Source organism: Tursiops truncatus, chromosome 21, assembly GCF_011762595.2.
Source record: "Tursiops truncatus isolate mTurTru1 chromosome 21, mTurTru1.mat.Y, whole genome shotgun sequence".
NCBI lineage: Eukaryota > Metazoa > Chordata > Mammalia > Artiodactyla > Delphinidae > Tursiops > Tursiops truncatus.
In genome coordinates this window covers 31,970,459-31,982,312 of record NC_047054.1, presented here as the reverse complement: position 1 = coordinate 31,982,312, position 11,854 = coordinate 31,970,459, and the positions used below count along the sequence as shown (strand labels likewise).

General features: G+C 45.8%; 1 long non-coding RNA gene across 1 annotated transcript; it reads right to left on the bottom strand.

Annotated features, from left to right (window-relative positions):
* Window positions 1-1,714: 1,714 nt before the first annotated feature.
* On the bottom strand, window positions 1,715-2,874 carry LOC117310050 (uncharacterized). Its single transcript, XR_004524318.1, has 3 exons — window positions 2,674-2,874; window positions 2,070-2,194; window positions 1,715-1,774 (listed from the first exon to the last, which is right to left on the bottom strand). It is a non-coding gene; the product is annotated as an uncharacterized lncRNA (long non-coding RNA).
* Between the last annotated feature and the right edge of the window lie 8,980 nt (window positions 2,875-11,854).

The window sequence follows — 11,854 nt, the reverse complement described above, 5'->3', positions numbered from 1 at the left end:
GAGCAATTTTCTAACAATTTTGGGAACAATTTTGGCTTTAATTCTATGTGAGATGAGAAGCCCTTGGAGGATTTTGAGCAAAGGACCCACATGATCTGATTTCTGTCTTATAGGACTCACTCTGGTTGCTGTAGGAAACTTGGCTGTAGAAGGGGAGGGAAAAAGCAGAGAGAGTGATGTGGCTTTTGCAGTAGATTAAGGGAAAGATGCTTGGAGTCAGAAGTGGTGGAAAGGGAGGATGCGATCAGATTCTGAGCATATTTTGAACGTAGAGTGGAGTTTGGGCCATTAAGGTTTGAGATGCCCATTAGACACCCAATGGGGATGTTGACGAAGCAGTTGGACATCTAGGTCTGGAATTAAGGCGAGAGGCACATGTTAGAGACACATATTTGGAAGTCCCAGCAGTCAGAGGGTATTTAAAGCCGTGTTACCAGATGAGCTCACCCGAGGATTAGAGTGAAGATAAGGAAAAAGAGGTTTGCGGACCGTGTCCTGGACTCTGCATCATTTAGGGGCTGGAAAGATGAGGGGGATCCAGCAAAGGAACTGAGATGCAGTGGCTGGTGAGAGCGGAAGAGAGAGAGAAAGAGAGGGTGGAGGAAGGTTTCGGAATGGAGGGAGGGATCAAGTGTGAAGAGATTGGCTGGTAGGTCAAAAAGGACGAGGCCTTAGGACAGTGGGCATCCCTGGTGGCCTTGACGAGAGAGGGTGTGAGGAGAAAAGCATGACTGGACGACTGCCCTGTAGGAGCTCTGGGTCAAGTGGAAAAGAGCCGCGACGGATCCACCCCCTCCCACTCCAGGGGTGGGTCCTTCGTGGTCTCGGGTCAGCTGTTTCACGCCACCAGCCAGTGGCAGCCTCGGGGGCTACAGGACCTAAAGCTGGGCAATGAGACCCGAGGGGAAGTCGGCTGAGGGGATTCGGAGAAAACGTGTCCTCGTGCCCAGAAAGGAATCTGGGAGAGGAAAACTCTTCTTCTTCCTTTGGTCTCTGAACCTGACGCATGGGGGCGCCGAATGCAGCCCCGCAGAGGGGTTCTGTTCCTTCTGAGCACGGAGAGGTGGACCATGCTGTCTCCCCTTACCTTCCAACCTGCTCTGAGGAAGGAGGCAAGAGAAGTAGATGACGGGCCTGCCCGTCTGGCCTCCCGGGTTTGGGGCATCACTGCGCGGGGACGCCCAGCACAACGCAGTCATGCGTGTCTCAGCCCTCTTGTCTCCTTCCAGCTCCGGTACCCACCCCGCTCGCATCCTTCTTCATCCGGCACTTCCGGCCACTATGGTGGGGGTGTGCCCCCTGCAATCTTTTTGCAGTTTAAAAACGGAGCTCCGGGACTTCCCCGGCGGTCCAGTGGCTAAAACTCCGCACTTCCACTGCAGGGGGCGCGGGTCGCATCCCTGGTCTGGGAATTAAGATCCCACATGCCGCTGGGCGTGGCCAAAAAAAAAGGCTGGGAGGGAGCGGGGAGCTCCTGATGTTGGAAAAAGTCCGCCTGGCTGCAGTATTGAGACTGGAATGGACGATGCTCAGGCCTCCAAGGCCCAGGAGACTCATTTAGGAGCTGGGGCCTCTGCCCAGGGGACAGCCCATTCAGGGAGCCAGCCCGTCTGTGTTTTCTCCAGGCGTTTTCCTCTCCCAGGCAGATTCCCAGGGGGCTCTTTAGACCAAGCTGGAGGAGGAGTTCTTGGAAACACGCAGAGGCCAAGTACGTGGGGGTAAGAGATTTTTATTCCAAAGGGAGGCAGCCTAGTGGAGGATGCTTTCATTTAGCCTGTGATGACAAGATAAGGAATTAATAGGTTTAAGCTGCCTTGAGGAGCGCTGAGATAACAGCCCGCGATAAACCTCCCAACCAGATGGAGCTCCAGACAACAGGGGAGGATCCCTGGGTTTCAGCCCAGCTTCCCTCTGAGTCCCAGGCTGTTAGGGCATTAGCAAGGCCAGCTTGTGGCCTCGGAGAGGGTGCAAGTGGGTAAAGCCACCTGTAGAGACCCGGAGGAGGGACACACACCAGGAGGAAGGTCTGTCCCAGCCTGGGGGGCGTGCAGGAGTCCGCCGGGACTGACCTGGGCGGGAGATCTGACGAGGCCCTTCAGGACCCTGAAACAATTCCCAGGTTCCACATCAGGGACGCAGGAGTTCCCAAAGTGAATTTCCAACGAAGTGACACCTTTTCCTAAAAGTCTGTGGCCTGGAGAACAATGAGGCCAGTGGGAAAGGGGAAAATGGAGAGAGTTCCTCTCTCTGAAGCTGGACAGGTGCAGCCCCCAAATCCACCACTGTCTTGGGAGCAGAACTTGATGAGAATGGGGATCTGCTCTCTTGAAGCAGGCATGGGGAGCCCATGCTTGTAATTTTAGGAAACAAGGTCTGGCCACTTGTGACGCTCACCACGTTGATTGGCTTCTCCTGTCTAGAATGGGTCATTTTGGCTAAAGGTCAAGTCATATCCATCCCTCCTTGCACCCCACCAAAAAAAAAAGGGGGGTGCAGGGAGGGGGGAGAGAGAGAGAAAGAAATGGGGGGGAAGAGAGGAAGAAAGAAAAAGCCAAACAAAGGCAGTAAGTGGATTTACAGAATGCATTTGGCACTGATCAGAATCTCAAGAAGCTGTCAAAGCAAGCGTCTTTAAGGAACAGCTCGGATGCTGCTGGGGCCGGAGCAACTCACCAGAATTCCTTTTCCCAAAAGGTCCCGGGAGAGGGAAGCTCTCTAACTCCCGAGGCTCTCTTACTCTCTTGATCAGATTCAGGCCCTCATGCCCCCAACCATCTCCCCCAGCTGGGTCTCCCTTCTCCATCGCTGTGTCCCCTCCCCCCAGTGCATCACCCACAGTTGGTGGGGGGATGGCGGGGAGAAGAACCATCCAGTAACTCCTCCGCAGCCCAGCCCCGAGGCCGCCACGCTGAGCTCTGGAACGCCAGGGTAATTTGAACCTGCCTCTGTGGATAGCTACGTCTGTGTTTACAGATAGAAGAAGCTGCAAGAAACAGGACTGGATTTGTTATCTGTAAGTCAAACCAGCTGTGATCTCCTGTCTATGGCGGCTTCCTTGGCAAATGCCAAATGTCCCTTGTGGTTGGAGCCACTTTTTTTCCCAGAGTTGTTTGCCCTTCATGCAGCCAGCTTTCCTCCTGTGCCTCTTCCTCCACCAGCTGCTCCCCCGCAAGGTGTCAGCGTGCGGGGCACCCACCAAGGCAGCCTGGCCCCAGAGAGAAGCCTCCAGCCACGGAGTCACAGAGCCTCTTGGAAGCTGCTTAGCTGGGGTGAGGGTACTAGACTGGAGTAGATTAGCCCCTCCCCAGAGTCTTCCTTTCCCCTCCATCTTTTAGAAATCAGCTTGACGTCTATCTCCATGAAGTTCTGAACCGAGAATCACTTTGGGAAGAAAAAAAAAACACACTCACACTCTCAGCACTTCCCTCGTGGCACAGTGGTTAAGAATCCGCCTGCCAATGCAGGGACACGGGTTTGAGCCCTGGTCCGGGAAGATCCCACATGCCGTTGAGCAACTAAGCCTGCGAGCCACAACTACTGAGCCCGCGTGCTGCAACTACTGAAGCCTGCACGCCTAGAGCCTGTGTTCCACAAGAGAAGCCACTGCAATGAGAAGCCTGCACACCACAAGGAAGAGTAGCCCCCGCTCACCGCAACTAGAGAAAGCCCGTGCACAGCAACGAAGACCCAACGCAGCCAAAACACAAAAAAAGAAAACAAGCAAAAAAACACACACTCTCATCAGAGGGAGCATCAGAGTGACTTTATGAGTGTTTAGAGACAACTGCATTTCAAACTGGTAATATTTAAATTGTCACATGAAAAGAACTTTTTGCGTTTAAGTTGGTCAGTATCCATCTTTTCCTCATTCGGATGGAAGTTCCTTGGGAACTGGGACCCAGTCATGTTATCTAGGAAGTTCTATATGGAGATTTCCACTCAGCAAGTATTTGTTAAACATCTACTATGTATCAGTTTCTGCCCTCAAAGGGCACACAAAGGGGTAGAAGAAAAGTATATGGCCGTGTAAAAATCTTTGTTATATTTCCTTCAACTATTAGCCAAGAGCACATTGAAGCTTACAGGCAGCCAAGGCAATGGGAGTTCAGCGCAAGGAGTCATAGTAGGCTGGGGGCGATCCGGGAAGCCTTCCTGGAGGAGGCAGTGTTGCGCTAACGTCCAAAGGAGGGGCCCAATGTTCATAATGAAGGGACATGGAAAATGTGGGAGCGGTGTTGGTAAAATTCAGCAACTAGCTCCCCCCCTACCCCACCAAAGATCTGATTTAAAAGTGTTGGCCGATTTCCCTGGTGTAAATACACCCACCATGGCTAATTTCATGGTCAGTTTCAAGACACTAATGTGAAGTCACTAAGTCACTGAACAAGGAGTCAGGAAGAGATATATAGTAATACATCATTTAGTAGCATTTTTGCCACACAGGTCAAACAGAAACAAATCATGATATGAAAAAATGCTTTACAATAATTAGGAAATAGTGGATTTTGAGCATTTATTACCTTTACTTTTGATATCATTTATATAACTAAGTTTATATAACTTAATTTTTAATGATGGTTGACCTTAACAATGAGATCACAAAATCCCTGAATGTTCAGTGGTCAACAGTCACGAGCCAGTAAGGGCCAGCTCCAGCAGCACACTGGTACAAAGCAGATAGAAGCATGGGATAGAGATTTATACCGAGTGTTAGTGAATGTTCTACCTGATGGAAAGTTTTTCTGCAGCACTAATGATGATTAGTCTAGCCTTGATGTCCCTGCTCACATTCTATTTTCTTCTGCTGGATCTAATCCTAGAAACTCAGACTGCTAGGAATCCCAGCTGCCTGTCCCCAGAGTTCCATAGAAAAATATTATAAACAGAATTCTTTTTCGCTGTTTGACACTCCATGAAAGACTGTAATTGAAACATCACTGACTAAAAGTCACTTCTTTGAACAAGGAGGCCTTGCCCAGGGAGCAAGCCAGAAACTTCTGCTCCTTTTTCTTTCCTCCCGTGTCTTACTGTGCTGGACCCTGTTCATAGAACAGCTGAAAGAAAGGACCACCACCTTCCACAGAAGATCCTTTCTGGAAGGAGAGACAGGTCCCTGCATTCACTTCTCTCCAGGAAGCGTGCTCTTAAACACAACCTGTGTTCACACTGGATTTTCTAGTCCAGTTAAGATGACTCTGGACATCACCGTATGACTGTTAAGCTCAGGAATGATGATACTTAAAAGGAAAAAAAAATGAGAATGAGTTTGTCTGTTTAGACATTAACCCATGAGTTGTTTCCATATCCCAATTGCTGAGCAAACCTTCTTTTCCTGGGATGGTATGGGATGTTAACTGAAATGATTTGGAGTGTGTGACCATGCTGTACTTTAAATCCCACCACTAGAACCTTCCTTTGGAATTCTGAAGGCCTCTCACCTCGAGCTCCTTTGAAGCCCCTTAGAATTGAGTTTACAGGCACTGGATGACATTTGCCCTTGAAAATGTTTTATTTTAGTGTTTTATTTCCTCTATTGATCTTTTCTCCAATTGCAATGGTGGGAGAAGGGCCAGCACCAGGTTCTGGAGGTACAAAGAGAAACGGAGTGTAGGTAAAGCAGAGTCGGGAGCTGAGCTCTGGGGCGGGGGAGGGGACCCCACAAAGAGACTTAGGAGTAGCTGGGGACATAGGGGAAAACCAGGAGAGACGAATACCTGGACACAAGCACAGAACATTCGTTTTTCTCTTCTAGTTTTATTGAGATATAACTGATGTACGCACTGTGTAAATTTAAGGTATACAGCGTAATGACTTGACCTACATATATTGAGAAATGATTACCACCATAAGTTTAGTTAACATCCATCACCTCATATAGACACCAAAAAATGTTTTTTTTTCTTGTGATGAGAATTTTTTTTTTTTTTTTTTTTTTTTTTGCAGTACGCAGGCCTCTCACCGCTGTGGCCTCTCCCGTTGCAGAGCACAGGCTCCGGACGCGCAGGCTCAGCGGCCATGGCTCACGGGCCCATGTGGGATCCTCCCGGACCGAGGCACGAACCCGTGTCCCCTGCATCGGCAGGCGGACTCTCAACCACTGCGCCACCAGGGAAGCCCAGGATGAGAACTTTTAGGATCTACTCTCTTAGTAGTTTTCAAATATACCAGATAGCAGAAGCACAGGACTTGTTTAAAGAAAGAGGCTATGATTTAATTGTGTCAAATGCTGGTGAAAGTTAGAGAATTGACCTCCAGATTTGGTGAAGTCACTGGTGACCTTGTGTATTAGTCAGGGTTCTTCGGAGAAGCAGAAGCAATAGGATACGTGTGGGTATGTATAAAGAGATATATTTTAAGGTATTGGCTCACATGATCATGGAGGCTGGCAAGTACAAATGTGCAAGATGTGTCAGTGGGCTGGAGACCGAGGAAGAGCTGATTCTGTGGTCGTCTGCTGGAGAATTCCTTCTTGCTCAGGAGAGGTCAGTCTTTTGTTTTATTCAGGCCTTCAACTGATTGGATGAGGCCCACCCACTTATAGAGGGCAATGTGCTTTACTCAGAGTCTACAGTATTAAATGTTAATTTCATCTGAAAACACCCTCACAGAAACATCCAGAATAATGTTTGGTTTTTTTTAACATCTTCATTGGAGTATAATTGTTTTACAATGGTGTGTTAGTTTCTGCTTTATAACAAACTGAATCAGCTATACATATAAATATATCCCCATATCTCCTCCCTCTTGCATCTCCCTTCCGTCCTCCCTGTCCCACCCCTCTAGGTGGTCACAAAGCACCAAGCTGATCTCCCTGTGGTACGCAGCTGCTTCCCACTGGCTATCTATTTTACACTTGGTAGTGTATATATGTCCATTCCACCTCTCACTTTGTCCCAGCTTACCCTGCCCCCTCCCTGTGTCCTCAAGTCCATTCTCTATATCTGCCTCTTTATTCCTGTCCTGCCCCTAGGTTCTTCAGACCTTTTTTTTTTTAAGATTCTATATATATGTGTTAGCGTATGGTATTTCTTTTTCTCTTTCAGACTTACTTCACTCTGTATGACAGACTCTAGGTCCATCCACCTTACTACAAATAACTCAATTTTGTTTCTTTTTATGGCTGAGTGATATTCCATTGGATATATGTGCCACATCTTTATCCATTCATCTGTCAATGGACACTTAGGTTGCTTCCATGTCCTGGCTGTTGTAAACAGAGCTGCAATGGACATTGTGGTACATGAGTCTTTTTGAATTATGGTTTTCTCAGGGTATATGCCCAGTAATGGGATTGCTGTGTCATATCGTAGTTCTATTTTTAATTTTTTAAGGAACCTCCATACTGTTCTCTGAAGTGGCTGTATCAATTTACAGTCCCACCAACAGTGCAAGAGGGTTCCCTTTTCTCCACACCCTCTCCAGCATTTATTGTTTGTAGCTTTTTTTTTTTTTTTTTTTTGCTGTACGCGGGCCTCTCACTGTGTGGCCTCTCCCGTTGCGGAGCACAGGCTCTGGACGCGCAGGCTCAGCGGCCATGGTTCACGGACCCAGCCGCTCTGCGGCATTTGGGATCTTCCTGGACCGGGGCACGAACCCGTGTCCCCTGCATCGGCAGGCAGACTCTCAACCACTGCGCCACCAGGGAAGCCCTGTTTGTAGATTTTTTGATGATGGCCATTCTGACCTGTGTGAGGTGATACCTCATTGTAGTTTTGATTTGCATTTCTCTAATGATTAGTGATGTTGAGCATCCTTTCATGTGTTTGTTGACAATCTGTATATCTTCTTTGGAGAAATGTCTATTTAGGTCTTCTGCCGATTTTTGGATTGGGTTTTCTGTTTTTTTGATATTAAGCTGCATGAACTGCTTGTAAATTTTGGAGACTAATCCTTTGTCAGTTGCTTCATTTGCAAATATTTTCTCCCATTCTATGGGTTGTCTTTTTGTCTCGTTTATGGTTTCCTTTGCTGTGCAAAAGCTTTGAAGTTTCATTAGGTCCCATTTGTTTATTTTTGTTTTTATTTCCATTTCTCTAGAGGTGGATCAAAAAGAATCTTGCTGTGATTTATGTCATAGAGTGTTCTGCCTATGTTTTCCTCTAAGAGTTTTATAGTGTCTGGACTTACATTTAGGTTTTTAATTCATTTTGAGTTTATTTTTGTGTATGGTGTTAGGGAGTGTTCTAATTTCATTCTTTTACATGTAGCTGTCCAGTTTTCCCAGCACCATTTATTGAAGAGGCTGTCTTTTCTCCATTGTATATTCTTGCCTCCTTTACCACAACTAAGGTGACCATATGTGCGTGGGTTTGTCTCTGGGCTGTCTATCCTGTTCCATTTATTTATATTTCTGTTTATGTGCCAGAACCATACTGTCTTGATTACTGTAGCTTTGTAGTATAGTCTGAAGTCAGGGAGCCTGATTCCTCCAGCTCCTTTTTTCTTTCTCAAGATTGCTTTGGCTATTCAGGGTCTTTTGTGTTTCCATACAAATATTTTGTTCTAGTTCTGTGAAAAATGCCAGTGGTAGTTTGATAGGGATTGCATGGAACCTGTAGATTGTTTTGGGTAATATAGTCATTTTCACAATGTTGATTCTTCCAATCCAAGAACATGGTATATCCAGAATAATGTTTGACCAAACCTCTGGGCACCTTGGCCCAGCTAAGTTGGAACATAAAATTAACCATTGCCCCTGGGCAGTAGCAGTTTTGGTGAAGTGGCAGGAGCAAAGCCTTATTAGAGGAGGCTCGAGAGGTAATGGAAGGAGGAGAATGGAAGCCAGGGTGTGGAGACCACTCTCTGAAGAATTTTTGCTGTAAAGAGACATAGAGAAATGGATCAGTAGCTGTGGGGAGATGTGGGGTCAAGAAAGGATTTATTTTTAAAGAGGAAGAGATATTACAGAATATTTACACATTGATGAGAATTATCCAGTAGGTAGAAAAAAATGATTGGACAAGAGGTAGTGAGATCCTGTGTACGGCTTGGGGGAGGGGGGGTGTAGCCTTTGGGTAGATTTGATAGTGGGAGAATGTGGAAGGTCTCTTCTGATCACTTTCATTTTCTCAGTGAGATAAAAGAGTTATCATTTATGGATGCGTTGGGAGAAGGGGCTCTTTTAGTCCAGAAATTGATAGCAGAGACTGGGTTGCAAGCTCAGAAGAGTGATTGATATTTGAAATTGATTAGACTGAGAACTTTCACTGTTGCAGCCTTTCTCAAAGTAAAGAGAAGGAGGCCAGAGGGATGAGGTGAAGGCAAGGTCAAGCATTTCTTCTTTTTTTAAAAAAAATATTTATCTATCTATCTATTTATTATTTTTGGCTGTGTTGGGTCTTCGTTGCTGTGCGTGGGCTTTCTCTAGTTGCGGCGAGCGGGGGCTACTCTTTGTTGCAGTGTGCGGGCTGCTTATTGCAGTGGCTTCTCTTGGTGAAGAGCACAGGCTCAGTAGTTGTGGCACACAGGCTTAGTTGCTCTGCAGCAGGTGAGGTCTTCCCAGACCAGGGCTCAAACCTGTGTCCCCTGCATTGGCAGGCATATTCTTAACCACTGTGCCACCAGGGAAGTCCTAATCATTTTTTCTTAATGTGGAGAAAACCTTGAGTGTGTTGCAAGGCAGGGAGAAGGAGAGACACACATACGCGTGCGCGCGCGCGCACACACACACACACACACACACACACACACACACACACAGAGTCAGAGAGACAGAGAGACAGAGACTGAAGCTCTGTAAGAGGATAATCAATTATACAAGGTCCCAGATTGTTGAGGACCATTCCTATTCACCTTTGTGGTGAGTGGAGAGCTTGCCTAATGCTCTGATTATTATAGACTCTTAAACATTTAAGCAAATGTTTAGATTGCTTTTCTTCATTTAACAAGTGATGTGGAAGAAATTTTATTTGAATCTACATTATTTATTTATCACCTGCTACGTATGAAGGGCTATGGATTCAAGGGAGTTCTAGAACCCAATTAAATTTATGCAATTTTCTTTAATTTTCAAGCATAGCTATTTTTTTCATTCTAGTTTGTCCTTCACTCACTTAAAAGACCTCTGTTTTTAGTCTTGTAGGAATTTGTTTTGAAGCGTAGCCTAACAGAAAATTCTTCTATAATTTTTAGGTTTCAATAGAGGCTCAAAGTGTACTCTCAATGATAAGGTGGAGAGAGATGTAGGTAGGTTGGAGGATTTAGTGTGGAAAGAAAGGGACGACTGCCGTTTTCAGAATGACCTCCACGTGCCAAATCCACTGAACATTTTCAAATTTCCTTTTGACTTGACTTCTTAGCAGCGATGGGAATTATTGACTCCTTCCTCCCTGCAGGCTCACAGTCCTACGTTGTCCTTAAGTGTCAGATCCTCAAAGCTATTCCTTTAGGCTTGCTCCCCTTGTTGACATATACTCCTTCACTAGATAATCTCCTCCACACAAATACTTTCTGCAGGCAGATTAATATTTCCAACCCAGAAATCTCTTTGGACCTTCAGACCCATACATTCAAATGCCTACTTAGCATTTGGAGACCTCTAGAGGTCTCCAAAGTACCTCAAATGCAAGCCTCAGAACCAGCCTGATGACCCAAGCTACACTGATTGGTCCCTCTTTTTCTGCTGCCACTGCATCTCGTTGCAATTATGTGTATACCTATGATGGCTACTGTTAGCCTGGGAGCACCTACAGAAACAGGCTATATTCATCTGTGAATCGCTAGCTGTGACGCTGGGGCTTAGCAAGGGCAGATGGATGGATGGATGAATAAATAAATGAATGAATTCTCTTCCATCAGTGAAAGACCCTGTGATTTTTCAAAGTTTCAACAAAAGTAAAGAGCGTATGCTATTTGGTTTCTCTCCTCCCTATTGCACTGAAACCATTGCCATCAAAGTCACCACCACTGCTTTGTAGCCAAATATGTGGACACTCCTTTGGTCTCATCTCAAAGCCCTCTCATCATGTAACGTGATTTATCCCTCCTCTTGGGTTTCATGACGTTGTTCACTGCTGGTTTTCTGTCATTGGAGACTCCTTTTTTTTTTTAAAGGTATTTTATTTTACTCAGCTTTATTGGAACATAATTGAGGTGTACTGGTCAGATATGTTGTAGGATGCCTTTCTATTAGATTTTGTCTAGTGTTTTTCTTGTGATTAGACCATGGGTATGGTTTTGGGGAGGGAGACTACAGAGGTAGAATCTATTGTCATCCCATCTGATTGTGGGTATATATTATCAAAATGATCTGTTGCCATTGGTGATGACCTTGATCACCCAGCTCGAGAAGGTGTTTGTCAGATTTCTCCACTCTGAAGTTAAGCTTTTATTTTCCTCTTTCTATACTGTACTCTTTGGAAAGAAGTCACTATGCACGGACCACCCTTCAGGAGTGGGGAGTTACAGTCTTTCTCCTTGAGGCCACGTGGAGTATTTACATAATTTTTTTTTGAATTCTTGTGCATGGGAAATTTGTCTCATCTTATTTATTTATATCTGTGTGGATTCATGGATATTTCTTTTATGCTTTAGGTTATAATTCAATACCACTTTATTTATTTTACTGCTCAGCTCATTCCAACTTTGGCCATTGGGAGCTCTTTCGGTTGGCTACTGTGTCACTTTGACACACTCCTGTCAATCTCTGTGTGTGTGTTTGTGTCTGTGTCTGTGTCTCTGTGTGTGTGCATGCTTTCCTGAGCGCTTCTTTACTTTCTGACACTAAAAGATGCTGCAGACTCATCCTGTATATTTCCTGCCTCAGTCCTAGAATCAACCATTTTTCCAAGGAGTCCTGGTTTCCGTACCAGAGAATGGAATTAGAAACTAAGATCTGGGCACTAGGTGTGTTCAT